The following is a 27,136-nucleotide window of genomic DNA, read 5'->3' as shown; positions in this document are numbered from 1 at the left end:
GCACAGTGGCTGTTTTTACAAGATCTGGTACAATATTCACAGTAGTTCTGGCCTTAGCACTAGGCAAGGATCATTCTTTTTGTATCTTCCTGATTGCTTCCTGTACAGAAATGGGATAATCCCTCCTCTTCTAAACTGGAAAGTAGTTTCTTCCCTCAATAAAACTAGTTTCTTCTCCAGGTTGAGCTTTTCCAACTCTTAGAGGTCTAAAATGAATGATATGAAACATACTATATTTGCATCTATTTTTATTTAAGAGTTATCTAAGGAGATTTATCTAATTAAATAGGAATTTCCTAAGAGATGCCAAAATAAACAACCAACAAGTTTTCTTTAAAGATCATATATATTATATAACAAGATCCACCTAAGAGTTAAAATATAAGTAGGTATATAATTTAACTATTTGAAGATAATTTTTCTTCTTACCACTGAAGCAATAAGCAGGTAGTAGTACAATTTGGGGAAAACAATATTTCTGGCTTTTGTTTGTTTTATTTTAATTTGTGATATTCATGAGATCTTTTGTGAAGCCTTTGGGTATATAGTAAAATTCATGGGTTTTTAACTTTGTATTGACTCGTATTTTTGTAGGTTTAAAATTTTTCTTCTGGCTTTAATTTATACTATCTCCATTTACTTTTTCATTTAGAAATAATGTATTTTTCTCAGGATTGCAATCTCAGTGCAGTCCTCTACTTTTCTATTTGTTGGACGTTCTCTTAGACGTCTACATTTTTGTCTAGTTCGTACATTTCTAGATTTTTATACAATTGATAAGAAGTCTTTAATCTTATGAATTCTTTATATTTTCTCTTTGGAGACAAGATTTATAGGGATTTCCTTGGGCTTAAACTAGAAAGAAAAACGAATTTGCATATGAAATGTTGAAGGCTTTGTTACAAAGTGGGTTAACATTATATGTATGTTTGAAATAAACTACTTCAGCCAGAGCACCTAGCTGTTAACCTCCAGATTAATATCTATCATAAAATATGTGCATGCTTCCAACACATGGCATTGCCTCCTATTACTGCATGTCCAGGAGAAATTGTTTTGTCTTGTAGCAAAAGGCATTAGCTCTTTGCACTTTTTTTTTTTTTTTTTTTTTTTTTTACTGACAGCTATCCAAAAATCAAGCTGAACCCTTGTATGTGAGGACAGAAAAGGACAATTTTTAGACAGGTCTAATATCCAGTTGTACCTTTCAGTCACTTAGAGAGAAGGCTTAGACCCCTGAAGCCCAAAGTCACAGGTTTTTTAGGATTATGGTGGTATATACCTCCAGTTTATAGGGGAAAAATGCGTTGTAGAAAATCCAAGTTAAATTAGGACTAATATCCAAGTTAAATCTAGAACTAAAGTTTTACTGCCCCAAATACATGTAAACTCTAGGTTACTGCTCTGTTGTCCATTTCATCAGTTGCAGAATATTCAAGTTAGTCTTTCAATGCTAACAAGAACATAAAAATGCATTATGTCTAAAAGCAGAACATGATTGCCAAGCCAGATCTGCACATTACCTGAGAGTTTGGGGGGCCACCCAAGCGGCATCTACTTGTTTGCTACTGACCTTCAGTTAGACTTGCTCAAGAATTGTTACAATGTAATAACATACACGCTTATGTACTCTTGAGTTTATTGAAAACACACAGCAAATGTGCACACACACACACATACACACCAGCACACCAGCACGCACCTACTCTAGAGCCTAGAATTTTAAGAGTCAGAACTTTTTATTTGCTTCTGGATTAAGATGGACCCTGTATTTCCTCAGCATGCTAATTAGAAACTCTATAAACAATTCAAAACCAGCTTCTTAAAATTCTGTTTTACAAAAATTGATGTTAAATATTGTCCTTAGAGAGTTCTACTCTGACTTTTCAAATTGTTTTTTTCTCCCTTCATGGGATAAACAGTTAGGGTTTCTTTTTGTTTGTTTTTTAGCTCTCATTGTAAAAAATTCTATCTTAAAAGCTGATTTATTATTTCTTCCTTAGCATGGACGACATGGGAACAAAGATGATATTTCATCAGTCTTGTTTTTATTTAAGTTGAAAGGTAATATATTTCTACTATCTACTGCAATACTGCTAAATATTTTTATAGTGCTTGTAAATCTTATGACATTATTTTTTTAGTTTGTATTTAAGGCATTTACTCAAAAGGGACCATATGCCTCAGTTCATGTCACTCTATCATCAGTGTGTATGGTCACTCTGTTTTCTAATACTTTTAAGATTGGTTTTGGCCCCGACGTTCCTCTGCCAGATTTATTTCCTTTATTTTCCCCTATATAGCACCATTTGGGCCATTTAATATGTAATTTCCCAACTCACCTTTCATAGTTATTTTAAACATATGTATATATTTGAAATACCGAATTGTTTTGTATTTTCTCATTTTTGCAAAAGTAGTATCGACTAAGAATCACATCCTATTCTTTTATTTTTTCTACACAGAATTATTGTTTTAAAATTTGTCTGTGTTGCTCCATAGAAATTATTGCTTCTGGCCACTGTCTAATATTCCACCATATGTTGATACCATGTTTTGCTTATCCATTACCCTGGTGATACATACTTAGGCTATTTTCAACACTTTATGTCCACCATAAAGCATTAATACACTCTTTCCACATGTCCCCTTGAGTAACAGTGCAGAGTAACAGTGCAGCCGTGGAATAGCTGAGGTAGAAGTCATATATATGCCTTATTTCACAGATTCCTCCCCAGAATAGCTGTACCATTTTCCCCTCACCAGCAATACTTGGAATTTCTCTCGCTATATCCTTTGTCACCACATGCTGTTAATCTGCATTTTTAAAAATTAATTAATTTATTCATTTTTGGCTGCATTGGGTCTTCGTTGCTACACTCAGGCTCTCTCTAGTTGCAGCGAGCGGGGTCTACTCTTCGTTGCGGTGCTCAGGCTTCTCATTGCAGTGGCTTCTCTTGTTGCGGAGCACAGGCTCTAGGCGCGCGGGCTCAGTAGTTGTGGCTCCCAGGCTCTAGAGCGCAGGCTCAGTAGTTGTGGTGCACCAGCTTAGTTGCTCCGTGGTATGTGGGATCTTCCTGGACCAGGGATTGAACCCATGTTCCCTCCATTGGCAGGCGGATTCTCAACCACTGCACCACCAGGGAAGTCCCCCAGATACATTTTAGAATCACTTTTTTATGCTGTCCCTCAAAAAAAAAGAGCTTGGCCTTTTATTACAGTTGCATTTAATTTTATAGATTAATATAAGGACATTTATATTATTATAGTAAGTCATCTCATCCATACCTGTGATATATATTTCTTTTACTCATGTGTCCTCTAATAAAGTTTTCATTATGAAGATTTTCTGCATAATTTATTAGGTGAAACCCCATACTCTCTATAGGTTTTGTTACTGTGGTAAATTCATCTTGTATTGTATCTAGATATTGATGCTATGGAGGAACACAATTGATTTTGGTGTATTAATTTTTTTCCAGCCCCTATGTTGAGCTCTTTTCTTAGATTTAATAGCTTATTGATTTTCCTGTGTTTCCAATGAAATACATAATCAAAACAATCTATAAATATGACATTTTTATCTGTATTCTTCTAAACCTTCTCTCTCTTTCTATTTCTCTCAATACACAGCTCCAAAAAGGTCGGTTCCAATAGACCAGTAATGTTAGAAATCTTTATCTCAATTCTCTCCTTAAAGGAAATGCTAATTTTTTAAAAAAATTACTAGTATAATAATTTTTGTTAGTGTATACATGTGCCATGTATTTTTGGTATATAGCCTTTATCAAGGAAAGATAGTTATTATTTGGATCTAGTTTTATAAAATTTACCCTACCCAATAGATTTTGAACCTCATGGGATGTTTTTTATCTCTTCTATCTAAAAAGAATGATGATATGATTTTCTCCTTTTATTTAACTAATATAGTGAATCACATGATTTGACTGGCTGATACTGAACCAACCTTGCATTCTCAAGGATAAACCCACTTGACCAAATCGTATTATAGTATAGATTAGCTTTTGCTGTATTACAAACCACCTCAAAGCTTAGTGGCTTAGGGAGATCAGCTTGGTGCTTTGTGACCACCTAGAGGGGTGGGATAGGGAGGGTGGGAGGGAGGGAGACACAAGAGGGAAGAGATATGGGAACATATGTATATGTATAACTGATTCACTTTATTATAAAGCAGAAACTAACAAACCATTGTAAAGAAATTATACTCCCATAAAGATATAAAAAACAAAACAACAACAAAAAACTTAGTGGCTTAAAATAGCAATTACTTGGCAATTTGGGACTGGATTCATCTGGGTAGTGTTTTACTTTTGGTTTTATGTGGGCTCTTTCATGCAGTTTTAGTCAACTGATGGATCAGCTGAGTGAGAGCTGGTCTGAGATAGCCTCACTCACAGGTTCGGTGGTTGGCTTGGACAGTGGGAGCACCTGGTCCACTTGTCTTCAGAACCTAGTGGGCTAGTCCTCGGCAACTGAGCCATCAAGCTCTTTTGCTATTGTCTCATCATGTGGGTTGAGTATGCCAAAGCCCAGTCCTGCTGAAGTGGTGACTCAGGAATGAGGCTGTGAAAGGGGATTGTACCATAATTTTTGAAACATCCTATCACAATGTTTTTAATATACCTTAAAACTCTGTGGAATAATAGTGTATTTAGGTTTTTGACTTATATTATCTATCCACAGCCTCTGCAGTGTGGGCCATTTGAGGACAATCAGTGTTCTCACCGGCTTGCTGGAGGGCGATATCTGCGAGCCTAAACCAGACTTTCTCAGCCTCAGCACGACTGCTGGGTGGGGTTGGATGCTTCTTTGCTGTGGGCCTGTCCTGTGATGGAAGGACATTTAGCCTCGCGTAAGCTGTGACCATCCAAAGTGTCCCAAGACACTTTCAAATGTCTCCTGGGTGCAAAATTGCCCCTGATGGAGAACCACGGCCCCAAGCCCTTCCATATTGGGATGTACTTGCTCTCTCTCTCAATCTCCCCCCCCCACCAGTACACAAAACCCAAGAAAATCATGGTTCCTGTGTTAAAACTGGGGAGATCAACATGCTCTTCATGTAGGTAGAATGAGTGGAAAGGAAAAAGACGCTGACTTGTGTGTAGGCAGGGGACAGAGTGGGAACTCCCTCAACACCAAGACTGAAAAGAGTCTTAGGATGTGGGTGTGTTTGTGGCTCCCGCTGGGAAGTGGCAATGCCCCTGGTTGAACAAGCCAACTTTCGAACGCCTCTACCCTGTGCACTTTGGAATAGGGCTTCCTGTGGGTGAGATGAGCAGTGATGGCGAGGCTGCAGAGAGGAAGGCGCCTCTGAAGGTGCTGACTGTCTCCTCCCACACTACTTGGGACAGGGGAGAACTACCCAGCTTCACAGAGATACCCATTGCTCAGACAATGACAATCCTGTCTTGGACCTAAACATCGGGACGAAAGAGGGCTACTGACAAGACAGACGTTATGCAAGCATGGGGTTGCACTTTCATTACAGACATTGAGGCAAACATTTCACTCCTGGTGATATAATGAGACCTCCCTATTTTTAGGAATTTACAAGAAGCATTATTGCTTGTCCTTACCAGCCAGAAGGAAAGGCGGGAGAGCGAACACACTGCAGTGAGCCCCCATATCCACTAGACGGCGGTGTACATCTTCCTCAGAAGCCAGGCGGACAGCGCTCCGGGCAGCTCGTTGGCCTAAGCAAGACAAGGGCCACTCTTCTTTTGGGAGACAGGCGTCTCCTCTCATTGTCGGCACAAACAGCCCCAAACAATTGCACTGACCACACAGCTCTAAGCCATGTTCCAGGGCACTGCCGTCTGTTCAGGAGTGAATGCTGGGGAAATGAACCACGCTGCTAATTTGCTTGATTGGGGGCCAAAATAAGATCTCAAGTGACAGTAGGTGTGATTTATTTTTCCAACAAGAATAGGGGCAAAGCCATTTCATCCCACCCCCCCACCCCCACCCCAACTGCTACCATAAATGAAAGCAATCACCTAATTAGTCCTGAATTACTAACTGGCAGGGTAAAAATCTGCTGGAATTCAAGCTGAAGTGGGGAGTCTGGAGAAAGGGATGTGATTTCTGCAGGGGAGGAGGGGAGGGGTAGGGCAGGGTGGGAGGGGCGGGAGGGGAGGGGAAGGCCTGAAGCCCATTGTGAGGTCCTGCGCCCCTGTGGTCTGGGGGCCGTGCTGGCCCTGACCCTGGGAGAAAAAGAGGCTCAGTGATGTCTTCAGGCCGTTCATTTTGTGCAGGAGAATGACTTTATAAACTGAAGGAAAAAGAACCTGTTGGAGAAAACCTATCCGAGAGTTTCTCTGAAAATGCTACAGATGGAGATGAACTGGCTTGGGAAGGAGAGCACAGCCCTGTGGCGCCTGGCCACCCCGCTGCTGGTGGACCCCCCAGGAAAGTTCTGTCATGGAAACGACAGGCAGATCTGAAACCAAGTTGGGCTTTACGTCATTAAGAAATCCCCCAAAGGAATGGAATAAAGGCCTCCTTTCACACTTTGGGTTTTGCGTGTGTCCTGAGGAAGCGCCTCTTCCCCAGCTGAGACAGCGCGCTGTCCCCGCGACCCAGTGAGCGGCCCCTCGTCCTGCGGGGAAAGCAAAACAGCAGCGGGGTGGGTGCGCGCCCAGAGCTGCCCCTCTCGCAATTGATTTGTTCAGGGGTGACTTCTTGCGTTCTATTTAGATGTAACTTTAATCGAAGTGCTTTCCTAAGGCGATTTATCACAACTGCGAACGGTCAGTTTGCACAGCTGCTGCTCTTTTAGGGAAACGCACAGGCTCGGGAGGCGGAGGGGCCGGCGCGGGCTCCCCTCTTTCCCACGGACCGGCCCGCGTGCCCCTCGCACACCAGAAATATGTGCACCGCGTCTTCAGAGGCCGCCGCTTCTGTGCTCGGGCTCCTCTGCTGTTTCTGGCTGCTGAACAGCCATCTCCTCTCTCCTGGGAGGGGCAGCTGGTTTCCTTTTGGGGCGCTCCCCTTCTCCCCGTCTCAGCTCCTGCAGCGGAGACGAGGCTGCCCCTCTCTCCCTGCACGCTGCGGGCTGGGTGTACAACCCGGCTCGGGTCACCGTCTCCCCCCTCCCCTCCCCCCCGTCCCCGCCGACCCCGCTCAGCGCCCACCACAGCTGGCAAAGCCCACACGGGGCGCTCAGTTAAAGCTGAACCTTAGGTGAAAACCACGACTTTTTAGGGTGTCTTCAACATTGCATGCAACATACTTCTATTAAAACAATTACTGTTTATCTGAAGTTCAGCTTTAACGAGGCGGGCATCCTGTATTTTGTCTGGCAGCCTTCTAGGTTCTAAAGAAAATGTTTGTCCAGAGCAGATCAAATTGGAATCAGCCTAGGACTTTTAACTGGAGCTTTGGGGAAAAAATACTTAAAAGGTATCTGTTGGGACTGCTAGGCTGGTAGGATTCATGCTTGCAACCGCTGGGAGCCAGCTTTGCTATCATGTGGGGAGAGCTGCTGGAACTAGAAGCCAACACCACAGAGAGCAGACCTGTTTCACTTGAACAGGTGGATCCAGCTGTTCTTGAAGCTGGCCCGGTGGGTGGTAGAGGTCAGGGTGCTGATGGCCAGGAGGGATAATAATTTCCTACCCCTCAAATCTGGGAAGTGAAAACAGCAGGGCTGAATGTGCCCACGGGGCATGGCTTCTGTTCAACTGGAAGAGTGGTGAATGGCTATTGGGTGACCAAAACAGTCGGTCTACTATATTCTTACTTTGTTTGCTAATTGTTTTGCTGCATGTAAACTCTTTGTTGCATTAGCTCTTGTTCATGACATCATGTCTGGAGACAGGGTCTGATAGACTTACATGTGGAATTGGAGACTTAAATTTCAAATCTGCCTCTGCCTGGTTGAGTGGCTTTAGGGTCCTCGTAACCTCTACAAAGTTGAGTTTCTGGGTCTGAAACCTAAGGACAGAGGTTATCGTAATCCATTTGGACTGCTATAACAAAATACCAGAGTCTGGGTAGCTTATGAAAAACAGAAATTTATTTCTCATAGTTCTGGAGGTTGGAAGTCTAAGATCAGGGTGCGTGCAGATTCACAGTCCGGTGAGTCTCCTCTTCCTGGGTCACAGTTGGCGTGTTTTCTCTGTAACCTCCCATGGCAGAAAGGTCGAGGGACCTCTGTGGGGTCTCTTTTATGAGGGCACTAATTTTGTTCATGAGGGCTCTACCCTCATGACCTTATCACCTCCCAAATGCCACACCTCCTGATACCATCACTTTGGGGGTTAGGATTTCAACATATGAATTTTGGGGGAGGCAAATGTTAAATCTATAGCAGAGGTACTTTCCCCATAGGATGGGGGAGAGGGAAAGTATGTAAGCACCTGTCATAGGGCCTGGTGTGGAGCAGGTGCCCCATACAGATGTTATTACAAAATATTGAATATAGTTCCCTGTGCCATAGAGGAGATCCTTCTATCTATTCTATGCCTTCTTTGAATGACCGTAGCACTTGTTGTATCATTTTTATGTCTGTTGTTGCTTTGTGACTGAAAACGAAAAATTTCTATTTGTCCATGTCCTGGCCCTTACATAAAAATGTGTTCATTTATCTATTTCATATTTATTGACTACATCTTAGACACCGTGTTAACTGCTGGTTCTAGATGTTAGTAAAATATAGACCTTCCTGCTCAAAGGGTCACAGTATTTGTGGGAAAACAAAAAAATGAACAACCTATGTCTCTAAGAGCTTTGTACTTCCAAAAGAGAACACACCTCATAGGTACAATAAATACATGTATCATACGTAAATGTATAAATAGTTAATGGGATTATACACCTGAGATAACTGCTTTTCGATTCTGACGAACTGATGATTATATTTCACCAGGAGCTCAATACCACTCTGAGAATAGGGCTTAACCCCCGACTTGACTCACTGCATCGCTTTCCTATATAAAAATACACAAGTCTGTACATATGCTCTAGAAAAAGGCTTATCTGGCATGAATTTCAGATAGCAAGAAGAAAACTTCAAGAGGTTCAGAGAAGCATCCAGAAGCTCAGATGATTGTCTGGCACTAATACAACTTGCTTGACAGGAAAATAGAGCTGCAAATCTCACAAAATCAGATGATCTTTCAAGAATTTCAAAACCTCCTGCTATTAATTGGAAATCCTAGAAGAATAGCTTCTTTTAAAATGTACTGATAATATGCTTTACAGCTTAATATTCAGAAGCCTATGTTTTGGCTAAGTGAGCTTCAGGAAGGAAGGAAATTTGCGGTTTACCTCCACTTACTTTGGAACCGCTGGTTCCAAACATCTACTTCTATGCACAGTCATCTTATCATCTGTCAAATGGAGGCAACTCTAAGACAACAGAGTTACAGAGATGTTGCACAGCTCCATGTGTCATTGTCTTCATTTGTTTCAGAATACCAATAACATCTAAGCGACTACTGAAAGAGTGCTATATTATTTGGGGTCATCTAGTACAGCTCTGTCAAAGTAAAGAAAAGGGACCTAGAATGACTATAATTTTCCCAAGAGGACACAGTTATTTTATGGTAAATCTGGGACAAGAACCCTGATCTCTTGGATCCCATTCCATTGTTCTTTCATTGGGTTCTGAACAACCCAGAGAAATAAAGAGAAATAAAACTCCTGTGTGCTGTGTCACTGGTACAGGACATGGCAAGATTGGAATTGGAGCACTACATATTAAGAGGTATCTGAGAAATTCTTCAAACTAATTGAGATATATACCAGGTACATAGAAAACACTATGTTTTATGAAGATGATTCTGTGCAATGAACAGAACTGGTAACACACACTGGAAGGTGAATTCTCATTTTCTGGCACCTTGAAAACACCACCTCAACATACACATTAAAATAAACATTTGAACTGGGTCATATTTAATTCTGCATGCTCTTGTAAGTCAGCAAAATATTCCATATATCATTTAAGTTGTCACTCACTTTTTAACTTGACTTTCAATTTCTAAAAGTCTTTCCAAACATAAAACAGAAGTGGGAAAATGGTATATGGGAAGCTGCAGAGATGAAATAAGCTTATTTCATTAGGCATAAGGATGAATATCCAAACAACTTCTTCATGGCTGAAAGTGTCCAAATCTACTGTCTTCATTTTGTAGTCAAGGCTTCGGGAAAAATATGCTAATGGATTCCTTATTACCCAAATGCCCCATTTCAGTTTCAGTAGGTATCATTATATATTATGGAAATTTTTCTCAGTGACAGTGAAAGACACCCTGACTGAACATCCCCCTGCCCATGACACAGAGATGATGGTCTCAAGCTATCTTGAAGCCATTGGAGCCCACACTATCCGTTACTAATATTAATGGAGGATAAAACTTCATATTCTGTTTGCTCTATATTTGTTCAATCACTTCTTCCCTTCATTAAACTGGATGGCCCATAATTGAGTCTGTAGTGTGTCTATCATTGGAAACTGAACAAAGTTTTGTTGGTTTTATTAATGTCATATGTTTCTAGGGAGGGTTTATTCAATAACTAAGTCTAGTTTCACAGTTACAAATAAATTATGATGTAACTTTGAATAAATTAAGCTCATCATAAAGGAAGGATACTGAGAGTTGCTACTACTCCTTCCTTGAGGGGCTCTCGTAAGGCACTAATTAAAGTAACAGAGGTGTATATGTATGCATATATTTTCAATGATATTTGTACAGACTTAAAAAGAACTCTGCAGAATGCATTATAAAAATCTTAATGCTGTGTGTCCCTAGTTCCCAGCTCTCTCATTAGAACTACTTAAATGAACACAATCTTATCTGTTAGGATAGCTATCAGAGTACTCCAAATACTACTTCTTGCAGTACCCTGTCCCAACCATTTGCCATCCTCTTCCCATTAGTCCTCAAGTCAGAAGCCCCGAAGATCTGTTCATTAATTTATGAACACATTTCTTCATCCAGCCAAGAAAATTGATTGATCCCTTACCAAATTTCAGGCACCATTCTTCAGTATGATTTATAGGCATGTGCAGGAAACACAGCAGTGATTAACACAGATGAATATAGTCTCTCTTGAGCTGAGTGGGGAGACAAAAGTAAATAAGCAAATATAAAATCATAAGTATAGGGCTTCCCTCGTGGCGCAGTGGTTGAAAGTCCCCTGCCGATGCAGGGGACACCGGTTCGTGCCCCAGTCCATGTAGATCCCACATGCCGCGGAGCGGCTAGCCCCGTGAGCCATGGCCGCTTAGCCTCTGCGTCCGGAGCCTGTGCTCCATAATGGGAGAGGCCACAACAGTGAGAAGCCTGCGTACCGCAAAAAAAAAAAAAAAAAAAAAAAAAAAAATCATAAGTATAAATATGTAAATAAAAATTAAATAAATGAATAGAATAGTGTATCAGGTAAGTGTTGGATAGAAACAGCAAGCAGGGAAGGGAGATGGAGATTGTTAGCTGGTAGGAGGAGACTGCGATCTGAAACTAAGTGATCGATGAGGGCTTTCTGGGGAAGATAAAATATAAGAGGGAACTTAAGGTTGTGAGAGGGAGCAAGGTGCATATCTGGGAAGTGAATAGTACAAGCAGAGGGAACAGTCAGATGGAAAGGCAATGAGGCAAGAGTGGGCTTGGAGTATCCAAGGAGCAGAAAGGATGTCAGTGTGTGGAAAACAGAGGGAGCAAAGTGGAGAGGAGAAGGAAACAGACAGGAAAACAGAGGCCCACATTTCTAGGGCTGTGGACGCGCTTTGAGGACTTTGCTTTTCCTGTGAAGGAGCCATTGAAGAGACTTAAGTGACATGATCTCACTTTTAACAAGATCTCTCTGGATGCCATGTTGATTAGAGACTGTAGGAGAGTAAGGACAAGCCCCAGAAGACCAATAGTTGATTCAAAGAAGTGATTACTCCAACATAGTCCCCCTCCTCAGTAAGGACGCAGAGCAGGAATCGGCAAATAATGGCCACAAATCAAATCAGGCTCTCAGCCTGGATCTGTGGGACTGTGAGCTAATAACGTCTCACGTCTAGAAAGGTTGTTGAAGAAAAAAGGGTAGGAGAAGTTACAGAAACTGTATATGGCCCACAAAGCCTAACTGCTTAATTCTTTTTTTTTTTTTTAAGGGCAACTCATTCATTTATTGTTTAAAGATTGCAAGACAACATCTGAATTTCTGTAGCACAATTTAAATGTTTTACTTTTTTGATAAAGCAGAGTATAATAGAAAAAACAATTAGTTTCCAGTAATATCTATATCTCTATTCAGAATTAAGTCTTCCACAGACATGTAACCTGGAAACAGAAGCCTGTTACAATAAGCAAAGCTTCAACAGAGCTGCCACTTTTCGGGCCAGGGAAAGGTTCATCCCTATAGGAGGAGGATGTGCTATGTAAAATGGCTGCAAGGTCACAGCCTTGAGGGCGCTGGAAGTCTATTATCCTATCCCACATTAAGTAGTTTGGTGAACTTCAAACGTCCGTTCATCTGCAACCAAGCTGGCAAACTTTAACTGATATTTCAAGCAGGTAAAAAATAAATTAAAAGAAATCCTTACACTGATGTTCCTTGATTTACACTGTTAAATGGTTCATTAACATGTAATTCTGGCTAAGAATTACATTTGAGACTCCTTGCTCAGATTTTGGTTAACAGTACAAATCTTTCAGAAATTCAAGTTCTTATTAATCAATAATTTGTCAGCTAGGCTACATTCAGGCATCAGCTGCAACTACAGAATAGGTGCACTGCCTCAGCGCTTTGGAAAGACATAATCTAGAACACTACTAGCAGACAAAATATCTGTTACTAGACAGCACAGGTGCAGTACAGCAAGACAAAAACATATATTCATGTGTGCTGGGGACCAGACGGAGAAAGAGGATTTCACCGCCCAGGGTCAGAAGGGAAGGGGTAAGGAACTGAAGTAGCACCGACGAATGGGGTCAGAAGGACCAAGACAACTGATGGTTGCAAGGCAAACTTTATTGCGCTACAGTTGCAGATTATCTAGACTAGAAAAAGGAAGGTTGCCAGATGGTGGTTTACATTACCTACAGACTGTCTCGGCTCAAGGTTAACTTCCCTGGGAGGAAACCCATAAACCCAGAAGCATCAAAAATAACCTGCATGTGCAGGGGGGAGACAGCTTTGCTTGTCTCATTTTACATTCTTTCTGATCTCTGGGCCCTGGTGATTTATCTCCCATGGAATGGAACAAGGAGGGGAACAAGTAGGGACAGTCCCTTCGAGCAGCGGCGGCATGCCTGGCATGTCTGTAGCCTGCTCTCAAGGCTGACTGCTTCCCACAGGTCCCCCTTTTTTATTTTTTAACTTTTGCTGCAAAATAATTCCATGAAGTTTAGTGCCGAGAGTAGTATACTGTTGCATGAGGATACGAAACAGACATGAGAAGATTAATATCAATAATAGGCAAATTATGGCCAGGGTAATAAATCCTGACAACCTTCCGGTAATCCAAGACTGAGGAGTTAACCACTTTAAATGGTCCAGTAAAGTTTGAATTACATCTTCTGGCGAACTATCATCAAGATGTGCATTTTGTATATCCTGAATTTCAGCATTTAATTTCTTAAGATCAAGACTAATATTATCTGACCACTCAGCAGATGTATTTTTACTTTTTCCCATTCCCAAATACAGTCACTGTACTTTTAAGGAGTAACACACATCCATGTACACTTTGCATGACAAGCTAAACGCATCCTCAATTTTAATGCTGCCATCTGATCTCCAATCCCCAAAATTGCGTTTTTAAATTCATCTAACTTGTTATTAATCTGTTAATCTATGTGACTTTGTAAAGATAAAGCAAGACTGGTATGTTGAGATAACTGATTAGTAAAGTGAGCATGATGAATACTCTGTGAAAGAGCAAGACCGGCAGTAGCCGCGGTAGCAGACAGAGCAGCTGAGGCAAGTAAACTTACTATTAGCCACCCAAGAAAGCGTCTCCTTCTCTGCAAAGCTTTAGAGAGTTCCACCCATGCCTGTACTCCAGTATCTTCATACCAAGGTTCTCTCAGATGTACAGGCACCATAACATATATGGGTTGCTTTAGTATAAGCACAGATTGCGTTCCTGCAGAAGGGAACATACAACTGCTAAAAGTACAATTAACACAACTAATATTATATCCTCCTTTGGAAGAATTACCAATGTTAATAGAACCACACAAACGTGTATATGGAGGAGTAACACAAGTTCTAACAGGTGTATTGGAATAAGTTAGAGCTAGTTTCCATATATCCCAGTTCTCTTGAAATGTGATAAACCTATCTATGATGGGAATAGAAGAGATAAGAATTGACACCTTGGTATATTTGTTTATTATTCCAAGATGCATTGCAATGTTCAAAATTGGATCCAGGAAAGTTAACGGTCATAAGGGGAGGAAATTGATTTTTTGATTTTCTGTTAAGCATAGTAACCTTATGTCCAGCTATAAATATCCCTTGTCCTCCAAGTAAATAAATGCTTCATACAGAAATAATTTCCTGAATCTTCACCTGTAACCTTGGCTATAGTAATAGCGGAATCCCTAAGTGGTGAGGCGTATGAGATTTGACCTCTAATATTAAGAGGTTGCCCATTTTATACCAAATGATGGTATCCTTAAGATCCTCTCGTCGGCTGGTAGCCGGGCATATAAGAGTAATGTTGGTTCCTGTAAAACGAAGGATGCCTGGAGAGCCGGACAAACTAATTGATTGATCCGTTCCCTCATAAACATCTGTATGCTCATAACTAATAGCCTTTACACATCCAGTTTCCAGATTCAATGGGCTAAGACAGACAGGATGGGTACTAAACCACTTAGTATAATTTACAGACATATTGGTTTGTTTTATATTCCCAATAAGAGGCCCATAAACACTTATCATTGTAAAATACAGGAAACTCTGCTTCAGACCAAGATATGGGTTGTAATAGTGGAGGATCAGGTACATAGGCCCAGTAAGTTGCTGCATTAACAGAGGGAACACGTGAAATGGTTGCCAACATAGCCAAAAATAAAGTTACAGGTGTAACAGGATTATTCTGTTGTTTCACTGACTCTTGAGCTCATGAAACCAGTTGTTTAATTTGTCCCCAAGTTGGAACATCACTCCTTTGAGTCGTCCTGGCAAGTGGTCTTCTCTTCCTCTTCTCTTTCTGAATCAACACTGTCAAATTTTCGAGAGAGATGCAGAGCTTCTTCATCTTCTGAACTAGTTGTGCGCTGTGGCGAGCCATCTATTTGCTTGACTAAGCGCTCAGGAAGCCAGCAAGGTCCAGGCGCTGATCTGGGAAAGATACACACGTGACCACATCCCCAAATCAACACAGGATCAGGACCACGCCAAGTGCTGGTTAACGGATCTTTCCAGAGGACCTCCGGAGATTGAGAGGCCAATCTTGGCTCAGCCACCAACCTTTCCCCTGCAGAGCAGCCAAATTTGTCAACAGTGAGAACATTTAAAATAAACAGAGCATGATTTATAAGGTTATGTGGCGTTGTTCTATACAATTCCCCCCTTTTTATTTTTTCAATAGTTAGCTGTAAAGATCTATTTGCACGTTCTATAATACCTTGTCCTTGAGGGTTATATGGAATGCCTGTAATATGGGTAATTCTGTAATGAATTACAAAATGTTGCAAAAGCAGCACTAGAGTAAGCGGTCCCATTATCTGTTTTAATAATTTTGGGAAGGTTCATGAAAGCAAAACAGTGTAATAAATGAGTGATAACATGTTTAGTAGCTTCTCCGGTCTGTGCTGTAGCACAGAGGAAACCAGAGTAAGTATCGATAGTGACACGAACAAACTGTAATTTCCCAAAAGACGGGATATGGGTAACATCCATTTGCCATAAATGTCTAGGTAATAATCCACGAGGATTAACAACATAATGTGGAACAGGAAGGTGAGGTAAGCATTGTGGGCATTGCTTAACAATTTGTCGGGCGGCTTCACGAGTAAGGGAAAATTGTGTGTGTAATGTAGCCGCCGACTGACGGTGTAAAGCGTGCAACGGCTGTGCTGCTTGTGAAGCAGTTTGATCATAACTTACCATAATATGAGGGTGTCCAGGACATGGACCATGAGTATCAACAGTATGAAGATAATGAATGCAGTACATTAGCCATTCTTGACAGCATGACGAACGGAAAGGAGGAGTATGGTAAATTGGGACATGTCCTGCTTTAGGGAAAAGAGATTGAGGAGGAGGAGTAACTTCAACTCTATTCTTGGGAGGAAAATGTACAGGATAAAGATCACGTTTAGATCGAGTTAAAACATCTGCAGTCGCATTAAGTTTAGTCAATGGACCAGGCAAGTTAGAATGAGCACGGATATACAGACCTGCAACAGGACCATCATGGGAACGAATAAGCTGTTGAAGCAAACGAAAAGAGGATGATAATTCAGGGTTATTAGTATGTCCTATGGTCGCAGTCTCCAGAAGAAATCACAAGCTAATAAGATATTTACTATCAGAAAACAAATTAAAGACATAGAAGGCAAATGTTTAAAAGACATGATGACAGCATACAGTTCAACACGTTGAGCTGAAGTCAAGGAAGTTTCTTTAATGAGGTTTGTTCCGTCGTCAATGATTACAGTAGCCACTCCTGAAGAAGCACCGTCCGTAAAAACCAAAGGTACATGAGGAACAGGCTGTTGCCTAATTATAGAAGGAAAGATATGAGTTAAGTTTGCTGAACTGGATCAATTTATCAGCAGGGTAATGGCGTTCCAAGGTACCTGAAAATCCTGCAAGAGCAAGACCCCATTCATGACTATGTTGAAAAAGCCAATTTTGTTGACTAACTGAATAAGGGATAATAATTTGAGAAGGTTCTATACTTATAGGTTGTAAGCATCTAGTTCTACCTTGCATTATTAAATTACTAATAAGTTCATAATAAGGGTTAATAACTTTAGAGGGTGTAGTTTTCATATGGATCTATTCAATAATTCCAACAGTTTGCCATAAGATGGCAGTAGGCACATGAGGAGTTGGACAAATTATTAAGAAAATTGGAAGGTGAGTATGAATTCTAGTTAATTGTGTAGAACTGATAGATTTATTGACTATTTGTAAAGCTTGAAATCCTTCTGGAGTCATAGAGCGTGAAGAAGAAGGATCTGAGTCACCTTTAAGAATATCAAACAAAGGCTGTAATTGAGCAGTAGTAAGTTTTAAGGAAGGCCTTAGCCAATTAATATCTCCAAGTAATTTTTGTAAAGCATTTAATGTTTTTAAATTATCAACTCGAATTTGCAGTTTTTGAGGCCTAATAGTAGTGTTATCAATATATTTTCCCAAATATAAAAATGGAGATTGTCTTTGAATTTTTTTGAGGCAGTGACCAAGCCAAATGATTGTAAGGACTGTTGTAAAAATTGAAAAGCAGTCTCTAATAAAGAAATATTATCAGTGGCTAAAAGCATATCATCCATATAATGTATGAGATATAACGATGGAAACCTTTTTCTCACAGGAGTCAAGGCCTGAGCCACATATTTTTGGCATAATGTAGGACTATTTGCCATGCCCTGAGGCAATACTTTCCATTGAAATCTCTTCATGGCTTCCTTAAAATTTAAGGCAGGCAAGCTAAAAGCAAAATGTTTTCTATCTTCAGGAAACAAAGGAATAGTGAAAAAACAATCTTTTAACTCTATAACTAAAAGATGATAATTATGTGGTATGGCTGTTGGAGAGGGTAGGCCTGGTTGAAGAGCTCCCATTATTAGCATAGTTTTATTAACAGCTCTTAGATCCTGTAATAACCTATATTTTCCAGATTTTTTCTTGATAATAAAAATAGGAGTATTCCAAGGACTACTGGACATTTCTAAATGCCCTAATTGTTCCAGTACTGATTGTTCTGCAGCTTCTAATTTCTCCTTTGTGAGGGGCCATTGGTCCACCCATACAGGGTCATCAGTCAGCCAAGTAATTGGATCAGCAGTGAGTGGAGGAGAATCCAAGGCTGCTAAGAAAAACCCAAACCTTGTCTATCATTTTTTATTTTCACATCAATAGGATGGACAGTTCCTTGTTGATTTGTTCCCAGCCCTTTTGTGGGAAGAAATCCTTGATCCAACATCATATTAGAGACTTGAGAATTTGGACTATAAAGTAATACTCCCATTTCTTTTAATATATCTCGGCCCCAGAGGTTTAAAGGCAGCCCAGGCAAAACATAAGGCTGGAAGTGTCCTGAATGGCCCTCACTATCTTGCCATAATAATAACTGACTACTTTGCATAGGAGAAGAACTTTGTCCTATTCCGTGAAGTTCTGTAATAGTAGGACTAATGGGCCAACGTTTAGGCCAGTGTATCTGCGTCATAACAGAGACATCAGCTCCAGTGTCTAACAAACCTGAAAAAACCTTTCCATTAATGGTTCATTTCATTTCTGGACGTTCTTTCCCTATCTTCTGAATCCAGTAGGCAGCATTAGACGATCCAAAAGCCTTTGTTTCTCTCTTTTGATGTTGTAAAATTTGTCCATGAGGTACAAAGGGCAAAAGTAGCAATTGTGCAATTTTATCACCAGGAGAAATAATTGTTGTATTTTTAATAGTTTGTGCCATGACTTTTATTTCTCCTTCATAGTCAGAATCTGTGACTCCTGGCATAATAGTTAAACCTTTCATGGTGACACTACTTCTTCCCAATAATAGTCCCATCAAACCCTTGGGTAAAGGTCCACAGATGCCCGTAGAGAGGGCCTGAGGACCCATTTCAGGAGTTAATACATATCGGGCGGAGGTACTGAGCTCCAGTCCTGCGCTTCCTGGTGTTGCTCTGGAGAGCGAGGATATTGTATGTTTCTGTTTTTGGTTAATGTCTGATTGATAATTTGAGGAGGATACACAGACATTGCCCTTATTATTTGTTGGGGCCAGGGAAGGCCCCGGGAGGAGTTTCCCGACAGTGGTGGCCCATCCTTGTGGGCCACCGAGCAACAATCTTGTGCCCAATGTTTTCCCCTATTGCATTTAGGGCATAAACCAGGGATTTTCTGACCATCTGGAGGTTTCTGAGTAGGGAAGGAAGGACTAGGGTTAGAATTAAAAGATCTACATTCGCTAGCAAAATGACCTGCCTTTCCGCATTTAAAACAAGTCTTCGTTTTCTTTTGATTGTTTTTAAACCCCACTTTAGTTAATGCTGCAGCCACAGCAGCACCCTGTATATAAGTAGGCCCAATGTCTGCACAAAGGCGAATATAATCCTCCAATGTTCCCCGTTTTCTCCAAGGTCGAATCGCAGCCTGAGACGCATTATTAGCATTTTCAAAAGCAAGTTGCTTAACTACAATTGTACCAGTGAGTCCGTCCACAAGGAGTCTCCCCACTGCCTGTGACAACCTATCTACAAAATCAGCATATGGTTCATCAGGTCCCTGTCTAATTGTTGAAAGATCCTCAGTTTTGTGTGTAGAAGGTCATTTCCTCCAGGCTTGTAATGCCAAATGATTTATTTGAGGATAAGCAACAAAGGGATAAGTTAATTGATCTTGCAAAGAAAGATACTGTCCTTCCCCAATCAGCATATGATAATCAACTGGAATATTATGGGCAGCATTCTTTTCTGCTTGTTCAGCAGCCCGTTCATAAAAATCAAACTTCCATATTAAATAATCTCCACCATTTAAACAAGCTCGTGCAATAGACTTCCAATCAGCGGGGGGAAGAGCTTCTCCTGTCAACCATAGCAGCAGTAAAAGGAGCAGTGGGCCCATATTGAGCACAGGCAGATTTTCAATCTTTCAAAACTTTCAAAGGGAGAGCCTGATGCTCCCTAGTAGCTTGTTGAGGATTATTAGGACCAGGTCTTTCTATGACGGGACAACAGAAAATAGGATCTTCTCCTCGTTTTATGGCTCCTTGTACAGCGCGCTGCAAGGGACTGAGCATTTTTACAGATGTAGATTTTTGAGCAAGACAGTCCTTATTAACCTGCAGCTTTTTCACTGACTTATCTATCACAGCCATTAGAAAATCATCCTCAGGATAGTTCTCTCTTTTATGTTTACAAGCCTCATCTGTTAAGTCAAAATGTTCCTCTTCATCTAAACTATTTAAATTAATTAGCTCTTTCGGTTTAGGAAGTGGCGACACAGTAGCTGATAATACAGTCTCTCCTTCTGTCAGAGGCTTATGTTTTTCTGACTTTACATTCAAATCAACACTATCATGAGAAGGAGCTAAACATATTTTTATCAGATTCCACAAACTATATGTAACAACAGGAGTATGAGTAGGCCCTCGAGACTCATAATAATTTTTTAAATCTTCTCCAACTTTCTGCCAGATTTCTATGTCAACAGAGCCGCCATCAGGAAACCAGGGAGATACACCATGGATATGCTGTAAAAATTCAGTCAACTGTGAGGTAGAAACTTTATTACCCCGAGCTTTAAGCATCGAAAGTAAAACCTGAGCAAATAATTCACACTCCTTTGAGCCCTTTGGCCCCATCTTATTTTACTTCTGACTATTGCCTTATGCCTCTATTAGTTTCACTTTTACTGGTGGCCACACATATTTTGCATAAGGGTTCTCTTACCTGCACTTTCTTTTTCTTTTAATTGCCTTCACGCTTCAGGTCCCTGTTCGAGTGCCACTTGCCGCGGACCAGCCGGAGAAAGAGGATCTCACCGCCCAGGGTCACAAGGGAAGGGGTAAGGAACTGAAAGTAGCAACGACGGATGGGGTCAGAAGGACCAAGACAACTGATGGTTGCAAGGCAAATTTTATTATGCTACAGTTGCAGATTATATAGACTAGAAATCGGAAGGCTGCCAGATGGTGGTTTACATTACCTACAGACTGTCTCGGCTCAAGGTTAACTTCCCTGGGAGGAAACCCATAAACCCAGAAGCATCAAAAATAACCTGCATGTGCAGGGGGGAGACAGCTTTGCTTGTCTCATTTTACATTCTTTCTGATCTCTGGGCCCTGGTGATTTATCTCCCATGGAATGGAATAAGGAGGGGAACAAGTAGGGACAGTCCCTTCGAGCAGCGGCCTCATGCCTGGCATGTCCTTACCTGCTCTCAAGGCTGACTGCTTCCCACACATATGTTGCCTTGTTTAAGCCTCAAGCCCTCGATCCTTTGTTGAAATACAATAATTTCACTCCTATGGTTTTCAATACCAAAAACTCAACCTCCAGGAGGGCTAAAGTCTAATTTGTACTCCAAACCAAGTAGCAGTGCAGTTCACTACTACTGAGGCTGGATCCATAAAGACTTCAAGACCACGTCCAGAAGACAAGTTATTATATATAATACCCTAGAAGGTCTGAAACATAATTATCATATACATAGCTGGTCCCTCAGAGCTTTTTACCTATAACATGTTTTTTGATGAAAGTTATTTAATGTACTGGAGATAACTGTGACTTACTGATCAAATATTTGAATACTTATACTTACCTGGGATTTCATTTCTGCTGAAAGAAAAAGGAAGAACAGGACTCACTAAAAAAAACAAACAAACTTTAGAAATGAAAGTAAAAATCTTATCACACACTATGACTTTTGGAAGCAGCACAGAGGGGCAGTCAACGGTAAAACACTGGTGAAATAGGTCAAAACTCTGGGCCAAAAATCCATTGTCGTTATCATCAGTGACAGTACCACAACTGTGCCCTTCAGAATTAATAATCACTCCTAAGGATCTTCATTTGGCACCAGATGATGCGTTTAAGAGAAACGCTCTGGGAGGTTTTGAATCAGACTTGGTTTTTTGTTAGCCAAGTTACAGGAGAATTTTTAAAGTGGGGGGAGGGGAAGAAGGAAACGGACCAGGAAAAGAATTTAAGCCATCATCTATAAACCAACAAGGCACTGATAGTTCCAAACATTATGTCAGAAACTAAAATGACTGATATAGGCTCAAGTGGTTTATAAAACCTATAAAAAGACTACACCAGCAAAGTCCCCATTTATCTGTAGAGTTCAGAAACTAAAACAAGGAATATTTTAGCTTAAAACCTTATCTCAAGAGAATCATATACACTTCACATGAATAAAAATACCTGAAACCAAACATTTTTAAAAGCTCCAATACCCCAAATATAAAGAAAAATATTAATCCAGAAGACTCAATCAATCCATGATAATCACAGAACGGCTGGGCAATCTCTATCTCCCTTCCACACTAACCATCCATCCCATGGAAGACCAAGGGAGATCAGACCTTCCACACTTACCTTCCAGACCTTCCAGACACCTGGCTGCTGCAAAATTCTATGGAGACTCCTTGTGGAACAGCAGTTTCCCATCTCTTGTGTCTCTCCCTATCGTGATCATGATCATGCAGGAAGCAAGTCTGGCTGTGCTATTTCTTATCATTGTCTGTCACCCATCTGCAGCATGGTATTGTACAGATAAGGAAAAAGTAGTTCCCTTTCCCCCAGAAGGTTGAGGCTCAGGTACAGGGTAATTCTCCTGTGCACACAGTCATTATTTAGGCCGACTCAGTGACTTCAACAGGCTTAATCATGTGATCAGGTTTGTTGCCAGCTGCGTAATGCTCCCACATCTGTAGATAGAGCCGCTCTAGGTCCACTGTGTATTGTTTGGTGTTGAACAGAGGGCTAGATGTTCTCTGCTTCCAGACTTTGCCACGAAGTTTCTTCAGGTATTCTAGATCAGTTCCCAGTTTCACAGCTATGTCTTCATATTCTTGTCTATTTTGAGCAATAAGCTCAAGACAGCCTAAACAAGTGAGCTGGGAAGCTGCAACTCGGGAAGCAAGAGTCTCTCCTGGCATAGTCACCATGGGTGTCCCTGACCAAAGGACATCCATCCCTGTGGTGTGGCCATTACAGAGTGGAGTGTCCAAGCAGACATCAGCCAGCTGGCCTCTCCGAACATGTTCCTCTTTAGGAGCAACAGGTGAAAAAATGATACGGTTCTGGGGAAGGCCCATGTTTTGTGCATACTGTTGAATATTAGGTTCTCCTACTGCTGGAAAACGCAACAGCCACAGTACACTATTGGGAACACGCTTCAGAATATTTGCCCACATCTGCAAAGTAGATGGGTCAATTTTATACAACTGATTAAAGTTACAGTACACAATGGCATCTTCCGGTAACCCGTACTGAGAACGTGTGGTTACAATAATGGTACGGGGAACCTCCTCTCCAGTGGCAGCCTTAATGTTGATCCGGGTAGTTGCCAGTCCATTGCTAAGACTGAATCCATTAATTGTTATCTGAATTTGTCCTCTGTTAATCATTTCAATAACTGCCTCTGCAATAGTATTCATAGGAATGACAGGCATATTAAGAGCTGTATTACTGCTGTCTGCATTGTCTCCTCCATCAGGACATTTCATCTTGACAATCTGCACATCTGGGAGACTATCAAGAAATGCTTTGAGGTCGATGCCATTCAGCACAATCCGATTGTCATAAATGTGCCCATTGGACTGAAAATCGATGACTGCTTTCTTCTTCAGGTGAGGGAACATATTAGCATGATCACCAATAAAGAAAGTATGGGGCATATAAGCCAGTTTCTCAGAATACTGCTCAGCAACTTCAGCAGGTGAAGTTTCCTGATCTGTGATGATATAATCCATGAAAAGCACGCCACTGGTCCCAGGGTAGCCCAGCCACATTGCCTGAATAGGAGCTGGCCTGAGAGCAAAGAGTTCATTTCGAGCACCCCTGGTATAACCATTCATATTTACAAGGATGTGTATACCATCTTGATGGATGCGATCAGCTGCTTTCCCATTGCATGGAATCTGAGAAAGATCAATGAAATGATGGGCTTCTGCCATCACCTTCGCTCGGAAGTTTGTGCCATCATCTGGGCTCAGGGCATAACAGAATACCTCAAATTTATCAGGATTGTGCATGCCTGGAATAGACTGCATAAGATGAGAAGTAGGATGATTCCCAAAGTCAGAACTCACGTATCCTACACGCAGTCGACCATCACTGAGCTTCAAGTCTTTTGGATGTTCGTACGGTGGTTTATGAAGGACACTGATCTCATCCAAGCAGAGGTTCCCGTGGCTCTCAGCAATAGCCTTCCTGAAGCCATGAGAAAGAGGATAGAGCATACTATGATGAGGCTGCACAGAAGGCAACCTATTCTTCTCCAGCTGGTCAGCCACAATGCTGACCAACTTCTTCATTCGCTCATCATAGTCTGTCCAATCACAGACAATCTGCAGGCAATGAGCCAAATCACAATAAGCGTCAGGAAAATCAGGTTCAAGCTTCAGAGCAGTGCGATAAGAAGCAATTGCTTCTGGAATATTCCCTGAATACTTGTGAATGGAAGCCAGATTGCTGTGGGCATCCGCAAGTGCAGGGTTAATCTGAATGGCACGAGTATAACACTGCAAGGCTCCCTGAACATCCTGCATCTCCTTTAGAGTGTTTCCCATGTTACAGTAGGCATCAGCAAAGGTAGGACTGATTCGAACAGCCTCCTTATAATGCATCAGAGCTTCCTGCAGTTTTCCCTGCTGCTGCAATACACTTGCTAAATTTGAATGGGCAACAGCAAACTCTGGGAAGACTTCTAATGCTTTACAATACAAGCGAACTGCCTCTTCAATGTTCCCCTGGTCTCCTTTGATATTGGCTAGGTTATTCAGAGAGTCTGCATGGGTGGGACACAGCCGCAGAGCTGTATTATAACAATCTTCTGCTTCGGCAACACTGCCCTTCTCTTCCAGAGCGTTGGCTAGGTAGCAGTAAGCATCAGGGAAATGTGGTTGCAATTCAATAGCTCGCCTGTAGGTGTCTATTGCCAGATCTATCAGGCCTTGCTCATAGTATACACAAGCCAGGTTGGCATGTACCACAGCATGATTTGGGCTCAAGCTTAGGGCACAAAGGTAAGCTGCCACAGCTCTGTCAAAAATCCGTGCCTCTTTCAAGACATTTCCTAAATTGATATAAGCATCCAGAAAACTGGGGTCAAGGGTGACAGCCTTTTCAAAGTGATGAATTGCAAGCCAAATCTCCCCTTGTGCATTGAAAACACAGCCAAGATTACTCCAAGCTACTGCAAAGTTCGGTTGCGTCTCCATTGCTTTCAAATAACATGCCTTGGCTCCTTCCAAGCGACCCAGGGCTTTGAGCAGGTTCCCCAGGTCACTGCGAACACAGTACAAATCAGGATTGCACTGAAGAGCAGAGACGTAAGCTTGTACTGCCCCTTCCATGTCGCCTGCTGCTACCAAAGCGGCTGCCAGGTTAATATAGCCATCGATGAAATCTGGTTTGAGATGCAATGCATGCCGGTAATGCTCAATTGCTTCCTGCAACTGCCCTCTTTCCTTGTACACATTCCCCAAATTCGAATAGGCTTCTGCCAGAAGAGGGTTCTGTTTAATTGCCAGAGTACTAAAGTGGGCAGATCTGTCCAGCCTTCGACACTGGAAGTGTAGAGATGAAAGTAATAAAAGTACTCCAGTATTGTCTGGCTCTTGTCTCCACAGCTGCATGCAGTGTTTCTCAGCTGCCTCAAAATTTCCTGCCTGATATTCTCGATGTGCCAACTCAGCTAACCCTTGGAAGGAAAGCATACGTTTCGTTGGTTCTGTGCTGTCGGCCACGTTGCCCACAGAAGACGCCATCTGGAGCTTCTGGAGAGAGTGAGAAAAGGGGGTAATTGAGTCCCGCTGCCGCCACTACTGGCAAGAATGTTTCTAGAGGTAGCAAACACGAGGGCAGCAGCCGTACCACTGCTTTGGCAGGCTTAAGCGGCGGCGACAGTTACAGGCACCGAACCTTAGGAACTCTGGTTGGTCGTCTAACTCTCACGCTCTTGAAATCTTCATTCTTAACCCTGCCCTCTTCCACCATTTTTCTCCTAATCAGGGAATAAAAATTACCTATACACTTGCCTTAGAAGAAATCAAAAGTCAGTAGTCCAAACACTTTTCAAAATTTTGTTTTCTGCCTAGTTGGAAAGGAAATACATGATTGACTTTACTTCATCATTCATACAGTCAATGTGGAAAACATTAGGGCCGTGAATTTCAATACAGTAAGATCAGAAAATTTTAAATTGGCCTTCCCAAACCACTAATAAGTAACCGATGTTGTATATAATGCTAAAATCTTAGAGACTGAGTTTGATATTTTAAAAGTTCTGAAAGGATTAGCTAATTTCTCCTCATCATATTTCTCATGCCTCAAACCTGAGTATTACTTTTTTAAAAATAAATTTATTTATTTTTATTTTTTTATTTTTATTTTGGCTGCGCTGGGTCTTCAATGCTGCGTGCAGACTTTCTCCAGTTGCGGCGAGCGGGGGCTACTCTTTGTTGCGGTGCCCGGGCTTCTCATCACAGAAGCTTCTATTGTTGTTCCACAACTCTATGGGTTCCTTTTTAGGTCCTATGAAGAACCCTAGAAATTAATTCATGTAATTATAGGTTTTTGCAAAATTGTCAAAAGTGAGATATTTTCACTTCCATCAGGTAAGACCAGCGTCTCTTTCTTTGCCAATTTTCCTTCTATCATATTCCACTATGTTGGATCATATTGGAATGGCCACAGGCTTTTTTGAAATCTGGCTAAGGAGATTTTCTTTTGTTCTGTGGTACGCGGACCTCTCACTGTTGTGGCCTCTCCCGTTGTGGAGCACAGGCTCTGGACGCACAGGCTCAGCGGCCATGGCTCACGGGCCTAGCCGCTCCGCGGCATGTGGGATCTTCCCGGACCGGGGCACGAACCCGTGTCCCCTGCATCGGCAGGTGGACTCTCAACCACTGCGCCACCAGGGAAGCCCTAAGGAGATGTTTTAAGTGAGGCTATTATGTGATTTTCAGACACCACCATATGTAATTGACTATATACTATCCCGTTACAGGAATAACTTCCAGTACTCATACTGACTACTCTACTGACTTAACTAGCACAAGACACAGAAGCATAAGGACAAAAACCACCTTACAATATAGCCATGTCTTGCACTTCACAGCTCTCAAAGCATGTGCGTTTGAAGAAGAAAAAACCAACTGAAAAGTACAAAACCAGAAGCTATTCTGTGGAAAATTATTTCAATCATCAGGCATGTGAAAGATAAGTCAAAGATTCAGTTCTCATCAATGCTTAGTCAA

General features: G+C 41.5%; 1 protein-coding gene and 1 pseudogene across 1 annotated transcript in view; one reads left to right on the top strand and one right to left on the bottom strand.

Moving 5' to 3' along the window:
* LOC132419368 (metabotropic glutamate receptor 7-like) overlaps nt 1-23,501 on the top strand; it is a 58,547-nt gene extending 35,046 nt beyond the window's left edge. Inside the window, exons 6-7 of the mRNA XM_069540399.1 lie at nt 20,637-20,712; nt 23,371-23,501. The gene's annotated coding sequence lies outside the window, so the exon portion shown is untranslated. The remainder of the gene's footprint in view (nt 1-20,636; nt 20,713-23,370) is intronic.
* On the bottom strand, nt 12,233-26,562 carry LOC132419367 (UDP-N-acetylglucosamine--peptide N-acetylglucosaminyltransferase 110 kDa subunit pseudogene; annotated as a pseudogene).
* Nucleotides 26,563-27,136: the final 574 nt, after the last annotated feature.

Source organism: Delphinus delphis, unplaced genomic scaffold (assembly GCF_949987515.2).
Source record: "Delphinus delphis unplaced genomic scaffold, mDelDel1.2 scaffold_452, whole genome shotgun sequence".
Classification (NCBI taxonomy): Eukaryota; Metazoa; Chordata; class Mammalia; order Artiodactyla; family Delphinidae; genus Delphinus; species Delphinus delphis.
This window is presented reverse-complemented; position numbering and strand designations above follow the sequence as displayed.